The sequence below is a fragment of the Pogoniulus pusillus genome, chromosome 14 (genome assembly GCF_015220805.1).
Source record: "Pogoniulus pusillus isolate bPogPus1 chromosome 14, bPogPus1.pri, whole genome shotgun sequence".
In the NCBI taxonomy this organism is placed as follows: Eukaryota; Metazoa; Chordata; class Aves; order Piciformes; family Lybiidae; genus Pogoniulus; species Pogoniulus pusillus.
This window is the reverse complement of record NC_087277.1, coordinates 11,692,281-11,713,461: the sequence shown is the minus strand read 5'-3', so window position 1 is coordinate 11,713,461 and position 21,181 is coordinate 11,692,281. Positions and strand designations below refer to the sequence as shown.

At 38.6% G+C, this 21,181-nt stretch overlaps 1 long non-coding RNA gene across 2 annotated transcripts in view; it reads right to left on the bottom strand.

Moving 5' to 3' along the window:
- LOC135181267 (uncharacterized) overlaps positions 1–21,181 on the bottom strand; it is a 43,476-nt gene that overhangs the window by 5,476 nt on the left and 16,819 nt on the right. The window contains exon 3 of one of the 2 annotated variants that reach the window (XR_010304799.1): positions 2,236–2,379. The exons of the other annotated variant lie outside the window; for it this stretch is intronic. This is a non-coding gene — a long non-coding RNA (uncharacterized LOC135181267). The remainder of the gene's footprint in view (positions 1–2,235; positions 2,380–21,181) is intronic. 2 annotated transcript variants of the gene reach the window in all.

The following is a 21,181-nucleotide window of genomic DNA, read 5'->3' as shown; positions in this document are numbered from 1 at the left end:
TAACTGGTGGTCTTTTAAGAATAACAGTCTGTACAACAAGCCACCTTTAGAGTCCTGGTTTGTAGGACTTTATCTCCCAGGAACACCTGAAAGATTTCTGAATGATCTTATCATCTAGAAACAGATTGAGATCTTAGAACAACTTCAGCCTGAAAAGGAAACAACTCTTCCCTCCTTACCTTGCCTACAAAGTCCTCTGCTTTCCCAGTCTGTGGCTTCTCTGAGACAAAGATTTCCTCGCCGCCCTATTTTCCCATCACAGAACAGAAAAGTTACTCATATGTTCTTTGGGTGGGAGAAGAGGTTAAAAAAATTACATAGGCTACTGGCACCCACAAAAAGGCAAGCTGTGTGGGTATGTGCAGGAAAATGCCACTGCACACCTCTGCCTGGATGCAGAAACAAAAGATTTACTTGTGGTGAAAGATGTTGCAGACTGCCTTGTTTAATGTGTGACAGATGATAGAATCATAGAATGATTTAGGTTGGAAGGGATCTCAAAGATAATCTAGCTCCAACTCCCCACCATGGATAAGGATACCTACTACTATTAACAGGTTGCTCAAGGCCTCATCCAACCTAGCTTTGAACACCTCCAGAGAAGGAGCATCCACAACCTCCCTGGGCAACCTGTTCCAGGGTCTCACCACCCTCACTGGAAAGAACTTCTTCCTAACATCTAGTTTAAATCTCCCCTCTACTAATTTAAACCCATTACCCCTCATCCTGTCCTTGTAAATAGTTCCTCCCCAGTCTCCTGTAGGCTCCCTTCAGATACTGAAAGGCTACTACAAGGTGTCCTCAAAGCCTTGTCTTCTCTGGGCTGAAGAGCCTTGACTCTCATAGCCTGTCCTCATAGCAGAGGTGCTCCAGCCCTCTGATCATCTTTGTGGCCCTCCTATGGGCTCACTCTAGCATTTTGACGTCCTTCTTGTGTTGGGGGCTCCCGAACTGTGACTATAACCAGAAACAGGAAAATTCCTTTTTCTCGCATAGGTACATCACATAAGAAAGGAAAGGTCCTTCCATTGCCACTGTGGTTTTGACTATACTTCACTCTTTCCACTCTTTGCACAAATTCAAAATCTTAGAAAGCAATGAGTGTATTTAGAAATTAAAGTCTTGATAGCATGGGAATTTATAAAGTCACTGCTGTGGTAATAATTTGATAAAGCAAAAGGTTTAATGTAGCACACATATCATTAGTGGAAGACAGCCTTTTAAATAAAAACACAAAGTTGTCACTGGAAATGCTTCTCTCATCTTAACATTTGGACTGAAAAGACTCTACATGGATGTCAGTTCTTATATAAGATTTTGAGTCTGGCCAGCCTTGCTCAACTTGTTAAGCCCAGAGGTCACCTGAAGAGTTTGTCAGCTGTGGTAAGCATCCTCTTTGGAGGCTTACATTTCTTACACAGAGGTCTGCACTCCCCTTGAAGATATTCAGGAGTCATAAAATGAAAACATTTTGAAACCTGCTGGTTAAGACTGCTATGAAGAGGCCCAGGAGAGGCTCAGACACCCTGTCTATGTTGTATTATCCTCAAGAAAACCCTTCCTGTCAGGAGGAACAAACTGGTGTCAATAAATGACCATTCACAGCCAATAGAAAACAGAAAAAAAAAGTGCTGTTGGTTAGTTGGCAGACTTAAAGCAGCTTTAAAGGGGCTGAGTGTCTTTGTGTGAGCATTGCTTCAGCCAAGGCGCAGCTCCCAGTCCTTGTTACACAACTCAACGAGACATAATTCCCTTAATACAAAGCCAGGAAAAACAGAATACATCAATGAATCAGAACAGTATCTGACCAAGAACAGTGATCTCTGCAATATGGAATTTAGACTAAAAGTCCAATTGGAACTAATTTTTACAAGATGCAGGTCAGTAAAATAGCAAACACAAGCTGTCTGCTTTCATTTTATATCCCTTGCAATCCTAAGTTGCTAGATGAGAGAGGAAATGTTTGTGTTAATTAGCACATAGAGCTGAAGGCCAGTAGTCAGGGGTTATTTTCCAAACTCTGGCACTGATTTGGTGTCATACAGTCCTTGCTTATATTAAAACCATGTTTACTGAAGTGGTTCAAGAGTGCTTAAGGCTACAGAGATTTAAGCATAGTTCAGCTGGACGGAGACATTGCTATAGTAGTGCTCTCTGCCTGATGCCAGTAAAGCTCTTTTGCAGTAAGTCATAGTAGCACTAGCTTTTGAAAACAAAACTCACCAAATGACTTACCAAAATGTTTGCACATTAAAACAAGAGCTTCTGGGTATCTTATCCTAAATGAGCCTTCTCTCCAACCTGTTTTTCTCACATGCTGAGTCTCAAATTCAACACTTCAAAATTGGGTTTCCTCGCTTCAATTCATTTATTATATTTCTAGAGAAAGAAGAGTTGATCAATGCAAAGTGCTTTTAAAAGTCAAAGAAGTCAATGTGTCTGTATTGAAATAAATAAGAAAAAAAAGATTAAATCACATCTTTCTGCTTGATCTGGAAAAGTTTACTTCTGTACAACCACTATCCAACAAATACTAGGATGTTATGAACAAGATTTCTGAAAAAATTATTTTCCCTTCATTTTTATCCATACTCTGTAACAACATACAGGCCACTGGAATGGGCTGCCCAGGGAGGTGGTGCAGTCACTGTCCCTGGAGGTGTTCATGAAAAGACTGGATGAGGCACTCAGTGCCATGGTCTAGATGACTGGATAGGGCTGGGTGCTAGGTTGGACTGGATGATCTTGGAGGTCTCTTCCAACCTGGTTGATTCTATGGTCCTATGATTCTATGGTATTAGCTCAAATTTTCATCTTCCAAGAAGTTTTTTTTCCATTAGAACAAAATGACCATTAAAAGAATACATGCAACTGTAGTTCAGGTAGCATATTTATCAATAGGGACAAGACCAAGTGATACCACTTATGAACAAAGCAGGTTTATTACTGAAATTATTTTGCAGCGGATTTATATGTATGTGGCTGTAGCCCTTGGTTAAATTGGAGAGAGTCCCTGGTTAGGGTGGATCCCTCCCTCAGTAGGATAAATTCACTATAACACAAATTTTTGGAAAGTCAGGGAAAAATGAAATTGCATTTCTTGTAGCTTAAATATAACAGTGTAAGGAGAAAAAAACTAACACAGAAATATAATGGCCTTAATGAAGATGGGGAAGAGGTCAAGCAGTGGCAAAGCAGCAAAAGCAGTGACGAGGGGGAAGATAGCAGTGGGTGCAGCCAAAGCAGCAGAAGCAGACAGGGGAAGGTACAAGCTGTGCTTCCAGACATAAAGCTCTTGATGCTCCAATGAATTTAAATTAACTTATCAATTGTTGCTATTATATGGCCTATCCCTAGAATGTTCACCTCTCCACTCAGAGCTTCTACTTCTTTCTCTGTTCTGAATATTTTTATGTCTGAGCTAGACACCTAGCTCAAACAGCCACAGAGAGCTAATGCAAAACTGTAAAGGACTAGCTAAGAATCAAGGCATCAATAGGGGTTTTTAATGTATTCAGTTAATGACCTCTCTGCAAACATTTTGACTGAGTTGATGAAATCTGCTACTTTGTCAATCAGTTTCAGCAGATTCTGACAACACTGGGACTTCACAAAAGAAAAAGTAAACCAAAGTTATATTAGATGAGGTGATGCTAGTATGTTACATATAGTTAAAGTGTTCAGGCATCATCATCTCTTCCTGTTCTACTGAGACAGAGAACTGCCCTATTCCTCCTCAAATCTCCCAGATCAACTACATGGAGTGAAAAGATATGCATGCAATGAATTAAATGTTACACAGCTCTTCAGACTTGAGACATGCACAGCATATATTTAATACATGAGCAGTAAGTCTAGCACCTCTAGGGATGTGATATCTGGGGATACTACTGGACCAAATAGATAACACTATTCAGTTCATGGTGTCTTGTAGAAAGACTTAAGATTTTTGGACTCACCCAGGTTAGAGTTGGTACAAATTGGATTTAAGTGAGACAGAAATCTTGGACACAAATATTAATCCCCAGGTCTTTTACAGAAAATACAGGACATGTTAGTGGAAAACAATACTGAGGGGAAGAGAGTGCTTCATTTCTAAAAGGAGCCTGGAAGAGTGCGAGGACTTGCTTAGTATGCCAAAATTTATGCTCAGAAGGGACACTATTGACGGCTCAATACATCAGGGTATATTTCATGGACAGAATTGATTATTAAAGTGATAGAAGCACAAGCCTGACTGAAGGAAAACTGACCATTCATGACTCAAGGATGCAAACTAGTTTCAATTTTGTAATTGCCAGAGCAGCACTTGAAGGCGTTGCCAACACAGAGATCAAACAGAAAGTGAAATATCCAAACGTTCATGATCCTTTCCCTGTTGTGAAGCAGTATCAAATGTGATTTCAGACAAGTGATCTATTCATTACACATTTCCTATTTTTTTCTATATACAGTATTTATTATTATTTCACTAAGAACTGTATTTCTCTCCTATGAGGAGCTAGTTAAAGAAGATAAACCCATGTAATATGCTAAATGGGGAAGGAGTTCCTCTAGAAGGAGTTTTTAAAATATTTATCATTTATAACTGAAAATATGGCCAAAATATAGTAACAAGAAACTAACAACATTTTCTGATGACACAAAATCAGGAAACATTGTTAACATGGAAGAAAATGGGAACACTTAGGAAAAGAGCCCAGAGAGCCTCTAAGAAACACAATGGACTGTTTCAGTACAACATGGAAAATCAGTAGGAAATGACAGAGGCAGAAACTCATCTGGCCTTCAACAGTTGCAGATTAATAACAACAAGGTTTCCACTATTCACTGTAGTGACGTTCTTGAACAGCTTTCCAAAATAAGTATGAAGTAATAGAAGCAGACTGAGGATGGAGCTTGTTCAGTTTATGAAGGGGATTATATGAGTTCTTGTTGTCTGTAGTAACAGGAAACTAGAGCAGTGTTTAGTACTTTGCAAAATTTGCCATTTCTATCTCTTTTTCCCTCCTTTTATTTTGCAAAAGTTTATGTGCATTTTACCCTTGTCCTCTTAAACAACTCAGTACTTGCTTAAAAACATGAGGACTTCTTGCATGGCAATGAAAGGTGTAGAAAAGAACTGCAGGAAATCAGTATTAAAATACACAGAACATTTTTCCTCATTTCCTAGGCTTGTCTGACTTGAAACAGTGGAGTGGTACTCTGGGGCTGTTTCCATTGCAACACATGAGGTGATTACACTTGAATTCAGTTCTTGGAGAAGACCCAGCAAAGGCCCTCTAATGGAAAGTCCTGCAATCACAATACCACTGAGACTCTATTAGCAAACACCATTACATCACTGCTCATTTAAAGAACAATGGTTCATCCTGTTGGGGTTTTTTTGTAGACAGTTGTGGGGGTGAGGAGAATGAAGACATATAAACAAATCTATCTTGTTGACTGACTGGTCTTCAGAACCCACAGACATGTGGGTGGAGAGGGTGAGCAATATCATTCTGCCTTAAAATACCAAATATTTTAACATAAGTACTGCAAACTAGGGGAGCCAGGAGGGAGGGGTTTGCATTAGAGAGAAAGAGAGAAAGAGAGAGAGAAAGAGAGAGAGAAAGAGAGAGAGAGAGAGAAAGAGAGAGAGAGAGAGAGAGAAAGAGAGAGAGAGAGAGAGAAAGAGAGAGAGAGAGAGAAAGAGAGAGAGAGAGAGAGAGAAAGAGAGAGAGAGAGAGAAAGAGAGAGAGAGAGAGAAAGAGAGAGAGAGAGAAAGAGAGAGAAAGAGAGAGAAAGAGAGAGAAAGAGAGAGAAAGAGAGAGAAAGAGAGAGAAAGAGAGAGAAAGAGAGAGAAAGAGAGAGAGAGAGAGAAAGAGAGAAAGAGAGAAAGAGAGAAAGAGAGAAAGAGAGAAAGAGAGAAAGAGAGAAAGAGAGAAAGAGAGAAAGAGAGAAAGAGAGAAAGAGAGAAAGAGAGAAAGAGAGAAAGAGAGAAAGAGAGAAAGAGAGAAAGAGAGAAAGAGAGAAAGAGAGAAAGAGAGAAAGAGAGAAAGAGAGAAAGAGAGAAAGAGAGAAAGAGAGAGAGAGAAAGAGAGAAAGAGAGAGAGAGAGAAAGAGAGAGAGAGAGAAAGAGAGAGAGAGAGAGAAAGAGAGAGAGAGAGAAAGAGAGAAAGAGAGAAAGAGAGAAAGAGAGAAAGAGAGAAAGAGAGAAAGAGAGAAAGAGAGAAAGAGAGAAAGAGAGAAAGAGAGAAAGAGAGAAAGAGAGAAAGAGAGAAAGAGAGAAAGAGAGAAAGAGAGAAAGAGAGAAAGAGAGAAAGAGAGAAAGAGAGAAAGAGAGAAAGAGAGAAAGAGAGAAAGAGAGAAAGAGAGAAAGAGAGAAAGAGAGAAAGAGAGAAAGAGAGAAAGAGAGAAAGAGAGAAAGAGAGAAAGAGAGAAAGAGAGAAAGAGAGAAAGAGAGAAAGAGAGAAAGAGAGAAAGAGAGAAAGAGAGAAAGAGAGAAAGAGAGAAAGAGAGAAAGAGAGAAAGAGAGAAAGAGAGAAAGAGAGAAAGAGAGAAAGAGAGAAAGAGAGAAAGAGAGAAAGAGAGAAAGAGAGAAAGAAAGAGAAAGAGAGAAAGAAAAAGAAAATAAGAAAGAAAAAGAAAATAAGAAAGAAAAAGGGAAAGAAAAAGAAAAAAAGAAAGAAAAAGGGAAAGAAAAAGAAAAAAAGAGAAAAAGACAAAGAAAAAGGAAAACAAAAAGAAGAGGAAAACAGAAAGAAAATGAAAAAGGGAAGGGAAAGGAAAAAGGAAAGGAAAAAGAAAAAAAGAAACAAGAAGAAAATGAATGTAGTGAATACGCAAGTGATTGTGCTTCTCTAAATAGAATAGCTGAAACCACCTATTGTTTATCCACAATTATAAAAGACAGTAAAACCAACTTTGAATTTCCGGGTTCCTAGATTTTCTGACTTTCATTCCTGTTTTAATATCTTGGAGGATTTACAAATTTGGTTTGTTGGGGTTTTATCTGTTTGGATTTCTGTTTTTTTTTAGGGGAGTAAGTGTGTGTGGTTTGTTTTTAAAAACAAATAGCACAACTTTCTTGCCTGTGTCTAGACCTGCTCTAATTATTCAGGTTTGCTATGACAACAGTACTGTGCTCTCACAGGGTCTGAGTGTAGCCCTGTATCTGAAGAGACTGGCATGTGAATGTCTGCCCGAGTATTCCAAGAATGACATACTATAAATGGGACCCATCTTTCTGTTTTTCACTAATCATTAACAGTGAAGTCTGGTGATCTCACTGCGAGTAACAACACGGTTAACTGTTTCACTCATGGCAAGAATGTGTAAAGACAAAGTACAAACACCTATAATGATTGGCACTATTCGCTGTGCCTGGTAACTGTGCTCTAGCAAGTTAAAATCAGCATGACATAGACTGTTCTGAGAGCTGGCTTTGGCTTTGTCTGGAATTTTGCCTAAATCTCGGTAATAAAGTGGATTCTGCTGGGAAGTCCAGTGTTGCCAGGTGTTGTATGTCTGGAAATATTTGAGGAAAAACATCTGGAATTTCATCTTCAAGTGAAAAAAAGCACATTGGAAATTGCACTGAATTTTCCAAAAGCACACAGTCTCTCAGAACACCACCAGGAAGAGAATGCAGCCCTCCTAAGCATATTGGACTTGCTGAAATTTGCCTGTCATTACATCCATTTTGCATTAATTCTTACAGGTCAGGCACCTAGATGGCCGAAAGTCTTCCTTGAGGAAAACAATGAATGAAGCCAGAAGAACTGCAACATTTGACTCAAAACAATTTCAGCCAATAACCAGATAAAAGTAATTTTTTATTTAAAATGTATCAGTAGCTGAAGAAAGGATTTATTACTTTAAGATCACTCATCACTCATTTAATGGAATTTATGTTTCAAATGCACTTGGCAGGATTGGGATGCAGGTCAGAGATTCAGAAACAGTTTTATCCACTCAAGCTTTTATGCCAAATCCAAAAGCTAAAGTATTTGCAGGAAACTGGCAAAAAAGTCTAATTTTCTTTTAAATAAAACAACTTTTTTTCCTTGATAGCAAGTGCTTCAGTTCCATTTAAGGGAATTTGACCTACAAAAGCAGCCTCAGAACTGAAATATTTACGGTGGAATCCAGAGTTACTGGAGGGATCCGAATACTCAATTCCCATAGATACTGAAGAACATCTAGGAGATAGTGAAGAACAAAAATCCCTGAGCTGTTTTTAGCAGGAATATGTCTATATTAAATTACACTGGAAAATTAGAAGCCCATCACATTTTTATTATTATCTTCCAAGGGTCAGTAAGATAGAAAAGGTATATAGCCCTAAAGCACAATGCATTTCTTTTTCCTTTTCCTTTTCTTTTCTTTTTTCTATTTTTTCTTTTTCTCTTTTTCTTTTTTTAATTTTTCTTTTTTATTTTTCTTATTTTTGTCTTTTTCTTTTTATTCCTTTTTTTATTTTTCTTATTTTTATTTATTTTTTAATGAAAAATATTTTCTTTTTTTCCTTTTTATCTTTTTCTTTTTTATCTTTTTCTTTAATTTTTCGTTTTTCATCTTTCTTATTTTTGTCTTTTTCTTTCCCTTTTTTTTAAATTAAAAGTATTTTTTCTTTTATTTTTCTTTCTTATTTTTTATTTTTTTTTCTTATTTTTATTTATTTATTTTTAATTAAAATAATTTCTTTTTCTTTTTTTTCTTTTTATTTTAATTTTTTTATTTTTTATTCCTTTTTTCTTTTTCTTATTTTTATTTTCTTTAATTAAAAAATTTTCTTACTATTTTAATTTTTCTTCATTCTCTTTTTATTTTTATTTTTCTTTTTTTCCTTTTCCTTTTATTTTTTCTTTTTATTTTCCTTTCATTTTAATAAAACTCTTTTATACAATGCAACTTACCTAAAATTATAGTGTCTTTGAGATGCCAAAAAACTCCGTGAGTTGAAGTATCTTTGGAAGTATGACCTCTAAGCCTGCCTTAGAAGATGATGAAGGAATAAAAGTTTACTATGTATATACTATCTTTTTTAATGCCTAATAAATAATGAACAAGTGTGCTGTTGCAATGTGATTGTATTTTGTAGAGGTGTAGCCCAACTAGGAACCAACACTCATAAGTTTCAGGGGGGCGGGGGAAGTTAGTTTGGATTTGTAACAACTGCTCTCTGTGCCACTGTGTTTTAATGATGAGTGCCACAGAGAGAGAAATTCTGGGTCAAAAATAGACTTGAAAAACTAAGTAAGGCAAGATATTGCCTCTGGTAAAGAATACAACCCTGCTCAAACCCCAGACTGTGGCTTGCCTGCTGCATTTTAGTCAAAGACCTACTTTTTAAAATGTATTACCTGGTCTACTTCGATTGAATGACTTAGAGACTGGTACCAGTAAGCAGCTGCTCAGTAACATGCAGGGAGGACAGGAACCTCTAGCTGAAGACAGCGACAAGCAGCTGCGGCAGACAGGAGAGCGACCTCTCCAGCCAGTGATGGACACATGCTAACATATAAATATCTTAGTCATTCACTAGCAAATTAACTGGGGAGAGGACATCTCTAACAACTTATTCTAGACAACAGACAGCTATCCATGTTTTTCTGCACACAGGCATCTCTAAGTTGTGAATTAAGTCTGAAATATGGAGTTCAGCTCTAGCTCCAAACAAGGCCTTTAAAAATTGAGTTCTTTATTCATTCTGTTTTCTTCCCCAAATCATATAAACATTTGTGCTTGAAAATCAAAGCCTCTCTTTTCCCTTGTGCTCTCTCCTTCCAGCATCACATTGATGACCTGATTTTTAGAGAAACAGCACTCAAAGTCCACAGGAGGTACTCAGCATGCCTGAAAATCAAGCCATAAATAGACTTGAATATCTCTTCCCTTTTTCCTCAAGGAACTGAACTGCCAAGTCTCAGTAAACAGCCAAAGAAACTCAGCTTGTTCGCAAATGCTAGTATAAAACTGCATGTGCGTTTGCATAGGTTGGATTGGACTGAGTAAGTCTGAGTCACAATAAAAGGGAAATTAATTTTCCAAAAGGAATTTACATTCTTGGATGTTTGAGAGATCTGCATCTGTGAGATCTATGAGTAAATTTGAAGTGAAAGTAAAGAGGAAATTCCCCACATTATTTAATGAATTGCTTTTGGTAGATAATCATTGTCAAATAAACCTATCAGTTCAGACTTTGAGCACCTTTGTCTGTTAGAGTATGAATTGAGCAAAAGAAGCACACATTTCCTGTGGTAGAGTTCTTTTTGCCATATTAAGATCAGGCTGTTACTATCCTGCATGGAGTAGCATCATTTTTATTGCAGAGACCAGAGTGGCGATCTGTCTCCTTTCTCGTTTAGGAAATGGATTGACTTTCTGTTTGTTTTGAAGATCTTAAGAATAAGAAACTGTTTCCTAACACAAAGTAAATTAGTAGTCAGACTGTGATGTTAATTTCTCTCTTAAACCTTTGTTTTCTCAGATCAAAACACTGGTAAGTGCAAAGCAGTTATGGGAAAAGTGTAATGCATGAGAGAAAATTCTTGTCTGACTTCCCTACCAAATACATAAGAAGGAAGTGAAGTTATGTGCTCAGGGTAAAGGAACTTTATTCTTCCTAGCAGAAGGCATTGCTAAGCTAAAAGCAGAACAATGATATTTCTCTAAGATGTCCAAACCCCTGAGAAGCAAATCCCAAAATGCATTTACCTCAAATGGCAGCATTCAGATACGTTTCAGATCCTGCCATCTGTTTCATTTAGCAAATTCTTTGCAAATTGTCTCTGATATTACTTGTACCATTCATGGTTAATTTCAGAAGTTCCTCTCCTGCCTAAGAATCAATATAACATCACTGACCACAACTGACCAAGGCAAAATAAAGGATAAATTCCTGAACACAAGACAAGGGAGTAGAAAACTAAGGTGATTATTGGGATCTAGATCAAGAGTCTCCTGAGGAGGAAGCTTCTGGGTTGACAGTGAAAGTACAGTAGAAGCAAATAGCGGAAAGGTGGACCAACAAATGCTTTTTTTCGCCTCTACTTCAGAGCTGATGGTTACAAAGTCTGCTTCTTTTTCAAGGAAAGCAGATGTAACTTCTGTTTTGTACCCTGTATTTTACCTCAGCTATGGAGAAAGGTTAGACTTGGGGAAATTTCTATTTGTTAACCAAGATGTAAGATGTGGTCAGGTAAAAGTGATACCACATGATTCATCCTAGTGAACTTTTTAAAGGACACTCCTTTCTCTTTATTTGAAAAACAATGGGGGAATTACAGGCTCTTGCACAGAAGAGGAAATTAAGATTCTGAACTCACAGACCACATGGAGATGATACTACTCCTACAAAGTCAAATAAAACACCAGATCTTACTTAACGGCCTGTTTAGCTGCTTACTGTAGCCAAGGAAGGGCATTCTGACAGTGACAAAGGAATCCCAGTTACAAGGGATAAGGATACTATGCTTCAAGTCTGAGCCATTTCTGATTAAGAACAAGCTACAGACTTATCTGACAATGTATTTCTGTAAAGAGCAAAGAAGACACACGCTACTTAATTACTTGGATTCTTCATATGGCTAAACAAATGGGTATTACATTTTTATTGCTGTGGTATTTAGTGACACAAACTGTGAATGAAGATTTTACTATGTTCTATGCTATGGAAACAGAACAGCCTCTGCCATTCACTGAAGCCTGTCCTTGAAATTATAGTCACAAAGTCACTTGAATTGTTTTAATTAGTAAAATGAAGGGATTTTCTATTGATTCTCTCAGAAAATCTTCACAGTCTAATAAAGCACGTCAATAAATGCCTTTTTTTCCTGTTGTTTGTTTAGTTGTTTTTTTTTTAGTTTTTATAGTACACCAATAGCAGAAGGAGGTCCAAGGAAACATTGAACCAGTATCTGTTGGAGGTAGTTCCCAGGCAAATAGTGATGAAGATCAAGCTGAGGTATACAATGCCTCAGATGCTCCTAAGTACGTAACTGCCAGGGTGGTGAAGGCCAGTCCAGAGTGATGAAGGTATAGATCCTAACACTTGCATATTGTGACAGTTTGGGTGTTACCCGTCCCCCCACACTTAAGAAAATCACCTAGATTAGACTCAGCCAAACTAGAAATTAGAATGAATCTCTCTATTTACAACCCCAGCTCCCTCAGCCTCTCCTCACAGGGTTTGTGTTCCAGGCCTTTCACCAGCTTTGTCACCCTTCTCTGGATACGTTCCAGCACCTCAACATCTCTCTTGAATTGAGGAGCCCAGAACTGGACACAGTACTCAAGGTATCTCAGGTCCAAATAAGCCTTCATAGAGTCACAGTAAGAGAAGCTGATGCTGAACAACTCCAGAAGAAAAATAGTGGGCACTTTGGAATTGCACAGGTTCTGAACTAATGGAGTACTACTTTAAGAAGAAACAATGGTTTATTCTCAAGTTAGAGTTTTCAAGTAAAAATGAGCTTCCTTTCTGGAAGGCTTGCTTTTATCAAGAAAGATGCAAAAGACATTAAAAGGTGCAAGGAGATCAGATTATATGATTGATATGATCGATCAGATTATAAAATCAATAGTCCCATCTCAAGATGGAATCATAGAATCATAGACACATAAGAAGTCAATTGACAAATTTTCAGAAACATTACAGAGGGTGAAATTTTACCCTATTTGTGTTACTGTGTTTAAAACTAGGTATCAACATCAAAACAGACAAAAAGAGTTTCTCCAAAACCTCTTTTGATACATAATTTTATAAGCTCTCTCCCAAAGACATAACACACTTTAATCTCACTTGAGGCCTTGTAGGAAACTTGTGGAAAATTTATTTGCTAGAGTGAATGCATGAGAGCCCCACCATGGATCTAAGGTACTATGTAGGAAACCAAGAACACACATACAGCTTGTAAATTCATGGGCTTATCATCACACACGCATAGCAAGCAGATGTACAGTTTGCTCTGATAAGTGAGTTTGAATTTGCAGTAGCTCTGTGCAAACTTCCTGTGTAAGTAAGATTAAATATCACAGAAAAAAAGGCATAAGAATCAATCACATCATGGTGCTTCAAAGTACCAAATAAGTCTTGGTTTCACTTGCATTTTTACAAAGTCTTTCAATTCTTTTGACACCTTAAAGCAGGAGACCAGTGTACTAATCCACTGGGGTCCACATGCTTTTCATTTGCAAATGTCACCAGCCATGTCTTCAAATGTTCTGCAAGCTGCTAAAAGGCACCAGGACCAACACTGACCTGTGCTGAGGTAGTATGTAGATAGCCCATGTTTATACCTACAAACATGCAGCACAAGGGACGCTAGAAACCCTTGAACCAACAAGGTTTTGTAGTGACTTTATAAGTTAATTATATGGTTGAGATGAATAACTTGAAGTCTAAAAAAAACAAACACAAAACCATGTCTTCGTTTACACTTTCTGTGAAAGAGAATGCATTAAGATTGAAGTATATGTCAATATTGCCTTAAAAATCCTGCAGTTCTTCTTAATCTGCATGGATGTTCTTAGTTCTTACAGTTCTAATCTTCCAATTACTAATCTTCTTTTTGCCATTAAGCATCCTGCAAAAGAGGGTCCCTGAACACCAGTGAATTCCACTACTTTCTCTAATCCAGTCATTTCTGTGTCCAAATTTGACACAGAAGGATTTGAAAATACACTGATCCTATTGCTCAAAATTACCTCCAGTTCTTCCTTTATACCCTCCCTTCTCCATACCTTTACTTCTGGGCTCTGTGCAACTCACATCAGGAAACAGCATCATTACTTACTTGATGTAGAGGCTGGAAAATTATCAGATATTAAATATTTTTTGCCCTACACTCACTTTCTTCAATAGTTGTCCTTTCATGGACACTGCTAGCACTTAATGGGACTTGAAGGCAGACACCTCTTTCATAGTAACCCCCCAAACTGAGTTACAAGCAATGCTTCAAAGAGCTGCAAACCTAACAATTGCACATTTGAGCTGCAAGAGATCAAGTATGCCAGGCTCATTCTTTGCAAATGACCAGAATAAGTCACACAGATGGAGAGGGTGAAAAACCTAGTGATTTAGAAACTCCTGTGGTCATGAAGGACCACCACTGTATTTGTGTATGACCTACAAGTACCAGAGGCCATGTGCGAAACGGAACACGCAAGATACTGCTTTAAAGAGCAACACGTAGAGGTTTGGCAGCGCCTGCTGAATGGTAGAATGTGTGACCTCTTGCTGATAACTCATAGTACAATTTTTCAAAGAAAGCAGGAAATAGAGGTTTACTGCAGAAAAGAAAAAAAAAGACAAAAGAAAGAAAGACAAAAAATCCTCTTACTTGAAAGCACTCTCTATATATAGCATTCCAGAAAAAAACCTTAACTGAACTCCTTACTTTAATCTTTTTTTTTTTTTTTATTTAAGCATGGAAATAAATAGAGAGCTGGAAGACAAAATGTTTGTGTTCTCATTTTAACTCTCAATGTAAGACTAGTTGTGTGATGATGCTGAGGAAGTTTTTTTTTTTTAATAAAATTATGTATTTTCATGTCTGTAAACTGAGGATAAAAATGTTTTCTTCTTCTAATCACTGTAGTGCTAGGAGGCTTTAAGATATCCTCACAAAAACTTTACTATACTAGCAGGATTCCATGGCAATAAGTTGTTCAAGGGTGGAGCAGAAACATTAAGAAAATTTACTGTGTGGTTGACTGAGTACTGTGTCCAGTTCTGGGATCCTCAATTCAAGAGAGATGTTGAGATACTGCAACATGTCCAGAGAAGGCCAACAAAGCTGGTGGAACACAGCCCTATGAGGAGAGGCTGAGGGAGGTGGGGGTGTTCAGCCTGGAGGAGGCTCAGGGGTGACCTCATTGCTGTCCACAACTACCTGAAGGGAGGCTGGAGCCCGGTGGGGTTGGTGTCTTCTCCCAGATGACCAGCAACAGAACAAAGGGACACAGTCTCAAGTTGTGCCAGAGGAGGTCTAGGCTGGATGTTAGGAGGAAGCTCTTGCCAGAGAGAGTGATTGGCATTGGAATGGGCTGCCCAGGGATGTGGTGGAGTCGCTGTCCCTGGAGGTGTTAAAACAAAAAGACTTGGATGAGGCACTTAGTGCCGTGGTCTAGTTGATTGGCTACGGCTGGGTGCTAGGTTGGACTGGATGATCTTGGAGGTCTCTTCCAACCTGGTTAATTCTATGAGTCTATGATTTTGTTCTATGATTCATATCTATAATGAAAGCTAAAAATCATGGAAAATGGCTCCTATGCTTCAGTGCTGGTGAGAAAAGGGATAAGCTGCTAAACTGTAGCACCAAAACAAGAGGAAATTGCAATGCTTACTCCTCTCCCAAAATAAACTGATCTTGCACTGTCCAACCTGGGAACATAAGGGACAAAAAGACAGATATGGTGTCCTCAAGTTCAAACTCTGCTTAACAGTGGTATTTCTTCCAGTAGACATGTTACAGATATGGAGAGAACTACCTTACATCTATAGCTTACATGTGTAGCTCTGAGTTAAGCTGATCTCACTCTTGATTTGGACAGAACTACACTCACACCAGAGTATTTGGCTCTCATTATAGCTGCCTTTGGGGTTTCTTTTTCACTTTAATACTGCCAGTTAAAATCAAAACCAAACAAAACTGCTAAAATAGGTCACAAGCCTTTGTGCAGAGCCATGAAGTTGGCCCTTGGCAGTGTGTTCCCATTGTGTCCAACTCTACCACAGCATTCTGATCCCTGCTGCACCCAATACACAGCCTTCACTGACACTAGGACATCTTGCTTGCAGGATGCAACAATTAGCTGTTTTAAGGAGTCCTCATTCCACCTTTACTATGCTACTGAGTCACATTGAATGAGCATCTGAAGATCAGAGCACACTTTGAAGACACTAAATTCTGATTAATTTTGGCTTAACACCTAAAATAAAGATGAGCTGATCTGCAAGGCTGGAGCTGGGAGAATTCTGTCCCTGGGAGCTGCAGGAATGGAACACTGCTGTGGGCACACTCATAGAGGTAGCTGGTACACTGGTCCTATAGCTTCTTGCAGATTTCAGAACACTTCACTGCCACTTCTGCAAACATCTTGCTCAGCCTTTATTAGCTGTACTATTGTTGGACATAAAGAGTCGATGCAGGTGTTAAAGTGTTAGGCTGAGAACAGGAGTCTGTGGTGTACAAAAACAGCACAAAGGGTGGAGCCCTAGTTTCACCTGTGGATAGTAATAAATCATAACAGATTAGGACTGTTTTTTTCCACTCTTTCCACTGCACCATACCGACCACTAGAGTTTGCTGTATTAACGTTTGAGTGAACAAATCCAAAAGCTCTGAACCAGCCCTACAAAATAATTTTCAAAGAAAGCATAAATTCCCTTACCACAAACTGTAGAAATGGCAATGCCCTTCTCCAGCTGTTAAGATGAACTCAACTTGAAATGTATTAACAAGAAGCAGCAGGAAATGTATGATTAAATAATTGGCACTATTTTCTCTCTATTGGTGCAGTGCAAATGTTCCAGTAATGTGCTAAGGGGCACAGTGTTATTTTCAGAGTAAGTGAAAATCAAGGTCTTGACTGCTGATCATTTTAGCTAATTAAGGATCCCTTGGCATTTATTTGCAGAAGGGATGTTGGCTTTGATGAGCTGGAGAAACTCCAGCTAAAGGAAGCAAATGCTGCAGATCATGTTCTCCCTGAAATTCTTAAAGGTGAGTGTCCCTTTTTTTCTTTCACTCTCCACGGAGTAACAAAGGTGTGAGTTATAAAAAGAAGTCTCTTTTCACCCAGAAAGTGGTGACAAATGCACCCACGCCTTCCTCTGCGTAGTTTGTAAAGCAATATGCCATGTGCTAGGATGGAAAGCTAAACATAGTGACAAAAATTCATTTAGTTTTCTGGATCCAAAACCCACACTGATTTTGGCAACTAGATTAAATTCTGGATGAATCTCCAATGAAGTTTCAGTGTTCTCATATTTAAGACTTCTTAGTGAGATCCATCTATTCCTTCTGACAAAGGTACCACACAGTTTGTTCTCATCTCCACTAATAACCTTGGTTCTGCTGGACCCACTCACAGCGACGGCATCAACAGAGGGAATACTGACAGAAGAAAAAATCACTTTAATTTTCCATGGCTACTGCCACCACAGTTCCAGGGAGAAAGACCCAAGGAAAACCAGTTCTAAAGAAGTCTTGCTTCGGTTTGTAGGCCTGGAAATGTGTGCTTTCATTCACTGTTGGGATGAGGCATGCTCTGTCAAGAGGAGGAACTGACACCCCTGATCTTTAACAATGCCTCAGTCGTGGAATAGAATTTTGCTCAGTCACACATAATTTGGCCACGTTTGTACAAAGACAGCAAAAGACTCATCATAGAATCATCACAGAATCAACCAGGTTGGAAGAGATCTCCAAGATCATCCCGTCCAACCTATCACCAGCCCTGTCCAATCAACTAGAACATGGCACTACATGCCTCATCCAGGCTTTTCTTGAACACCTCCAGGGATGGTGACTTCACCACCTCCCTGGACAGCCCATTCCAATGGCAAATCCAAAGAACTTCCTCCTAACATCCAGCCTACGTACTCAGTGTACCAAGCCCATCCTTTGCCAAATTGCAAAGGCCAAAGCCTCTCATCAGAGCAACTTTCCTGGAGAACACTTCTGGGATGAAGTAGAATATATTATTCCCATTCTCATGCCCTACAAAGCTTCTCTATGTCACAGTTTCAAAGAATCCAAAAGTAAGAAAACCAAATAAACAAATGAAACAACAACAAACAACAACAAAAAAACATAAACTGATACAGATTACACTATTACAAAAGAAAACCAAACAAACAAATGAAACACAACACAAACAACCAAAAAACCCACAAATAGACTGGTATCGATTCAACTATTACAAAAGTAATAAAAGCAAATTAAAAAATTAAACACAACACAAACAACAACCAAAAAACCCACAAATAAACTGATACAGATTAAATCATTACTATTCAAGTAACTACTCCTTAAGTGATAAGCAAGTGAAAAGGGGACCGTATCAGCATTTCAAGTTAGCTTAGCTTCCATTAGTTAATATTTACCAGGTTAATCATATAAGAAAAAAAAAACAAACAAACTCAAACCCTCAGATAGCAGTCACACACAATCACGATGTTCCCTGTCTCAACATTCCTTCCACCTGTTTTTATTACTCATTACTTGTGTCCATACCGAGGTCATAACCCAGCTCACTCATGGTGAGGTAAACACAATTTAACAGGACTACTTGTGATGGGTAGGTTACAAGACAGCACTTACTGGATCATAGTCAGGAGTAAACTTCCAAATATTCATATGTTTACTTTCCAAGTCTGAGGTCTTATGTCAAAAGTCTCCCACATCTCTTCATTTTGGTAGAAAACTAGCTTTGTAAGTGTCTAATGATGTTTTGGGAAAGAGCCCGAGTCATCCAGCAATAGAATAGTGAAATTGTGACTTTCTGTCTAGTTATCTGTGCAGGGCCACGCACTTAGAACGCTCAGAAACAGTAAAATCTCAGTCATTGTTTTTCCCAAACTGAGCCCCAACCCAACAGATGCCATTATAAAGAAATTAGGAGAACTAGGAAAAAAAAAAAAAACACTTCAGGAATTGCCAAATAAGCTAAAAATAAGAGCACATGACATGATGCAGAAGCACAATATTCTGGCTCAAAACTTGAACAATAGCGACCAGAGGCAGCCTAAGAACTTGAAAGTCGTCCAGAGAAACAAGGAAACTTTTCAACACTCATAGTTCGACATGCCCAACTGGTGGCATATTGAGAAAAGTGAGAAAATGAGGAAATGCTTTTCTCAAAGTGATCAGAATTATGCAGAATGCTCTATTTTTCCACCTGGTGCTCCTGACGCAACTAGAGACCAGTTTCTCAGTTTCTTTCATCAGTTACAATGAGCTTGCATCACTCCATGACTTTGTTTATGCTTTGCTCACTTGGAATTGTTCTGAGTTTATAGTTCCTTACCTTCCCATTTCCACATGAAAACATAGTTTCTATAACACCAGATATCCTCTATCTTCTGAATTATAGGAGTGCAAAGTAAAGCCAATTAACAGCCTTTTCTTTGCCTAGCAAGCAAACATTAGGTGTGTTCATTAAAGTCAATAGAGCAGAAAAAATGTTACTTTCTGTCCAAATTTTTGACAAACACCCCTAAACACTTCCTAAGCTCTAAAGCACTGGACATTTTATGTACAGCATTAAGCAAAAGACCAAATAAGACAATGCTCTGCTTTAAAATTGAGGACACAGCCTCCTCCAGCAGTCAGCTGCTGCTGTTCCCAGTAACAAAACCCTTAAGAATGTTTGCGGATGGCTTTCTTTGGTCTAACCATTCTGCAGAAGTGATAAAGTTGGGGTTTGGGGGTTTATTTTTCTGTTCTTCTCCAGCTCTCAGCTTTCATCTCAGGAACATCATGAATAGTAATTTCCGCTTTGACGCTTTTGGACCAATGAGCAATTTGACTCTATTGGTGTCAAAGTGTAACCCTATAAAGGAGAGTTTCATTTCACTTCAAGGTAACACATTACCTCTTCTTTTAAATAAGCCTTCCTGAGTAATACTGTGATCCTTCTGAAATTGCTTCTTTTGCATGCTTTTTAGTGTTGTTACAAGTTTCACCTGATATGAAACCATTCAACAGAAGTGACTTTTCAAACTACTCAAGCAGTTACCATGGTATTATTGTAACCTATATATGCCCAAACAAGGAGTAAATTCATGGAGGTATCTCATGGTAGACAGAGGTTTGAACAGAAGTTGTCAGTCACAGTACCAAATTATGTAGTCAGGCAGAGCTAAAAGTCTTAATGTGTAAGTTTAGAGTGAAAAGCCTCAATCAGAAATTCCTTTCAGCCATTTTCTTATGCTGATTCATACTAAAGGACATACAGACATTAGCTACTACTTCAGATAAAGAAGGTCTGTATTAGAGGTGCAGCACACATATCCTATATAAATGACCACTAAGAGTAATAAATTTCTAAGAAGAAAATCAGCCTACTTATGGACACAATTTCTTGTGTGATCTGAAAGCACAGTAGCTTCTCTCAGTGCTGCCACACTGTTTTGTGGACATTGCACACATAGTCCTCGATGACTAAGAGAGAGACCAGTGAATGACTGGTTTAGTCTACAGCTTTTTAGAGTTTTAGAGGTAAGCAGCAGCAACAGCAGTGTGACTGTTTCCAAATGATTTTGCCTAACCCCAGCCTAGCACATGTAGAGGCACGGAATGGGAATTACATGGCCAGCAGTCCATATTGCATTACACTAAAGCTGTCCTAAATGAATCCAGAGGGCCATCCCATTGTACGGGGCTTGGGTAGCTGGTGCAAGCCTCACATCACCTGAGTTTGGGCTATACTTCATGCATTTGCAACCTGGAGTCACAGTCTGTCTCTTGGGACTTACTGAGTTGGAGGAGGACAGCAGTGCAACGCTGGCGGTGTCATGACTTCGTGTTTGCCTGAAGGTGGAAGAGGCAGTATAATCACAGCTAACTAATGAGAACCCTTCACTGAACCGTGGCCTAAAGCACTGTGTGTTTTCCCTACCATGTAAGGATGCTTTATTGCAAGCAAGAGATAAAGTTGGTTGAGGGGTATGGATCTCAGCCTTAAAAGCATCATACATTGAACTAAGCATAAAAGGCAGTGGGAGAATCGCACCAACCTACAAAACTGAGCATTATCTTTTCCTGTCTATGATCACACAATAAATTTTCCACCAGTTTGCCTCTCACATATGTTGCAGTCATCTGCTTGAAGACAGCACAACTTACCTATGACTATATTACACTCACCTACACATACCTCCTAAAGGAATACCAGACAGCACAACTTACCTATGACTATATTACACTCACCTACACATACCTCCCAAAGGAATACCAGATAGTACATTGGAGGAATGAGACTGGACAGTATCTGCAGATGAATTCTTTATCAAATTTTCTGGCTTTTATGGGGCAAAGCACTGGGAAGTATTTTCTCTCTACTTTTTTTTTTTTTCTGGAACATTGGAAGACAAAGATCAGAGCAAAGTCCTAGTCCTGCCCTGCTAGGTTAAGGAGAGGTATGTATACTATCCCATATGTCAACGTGCGTTTGTGCACGTATAAGT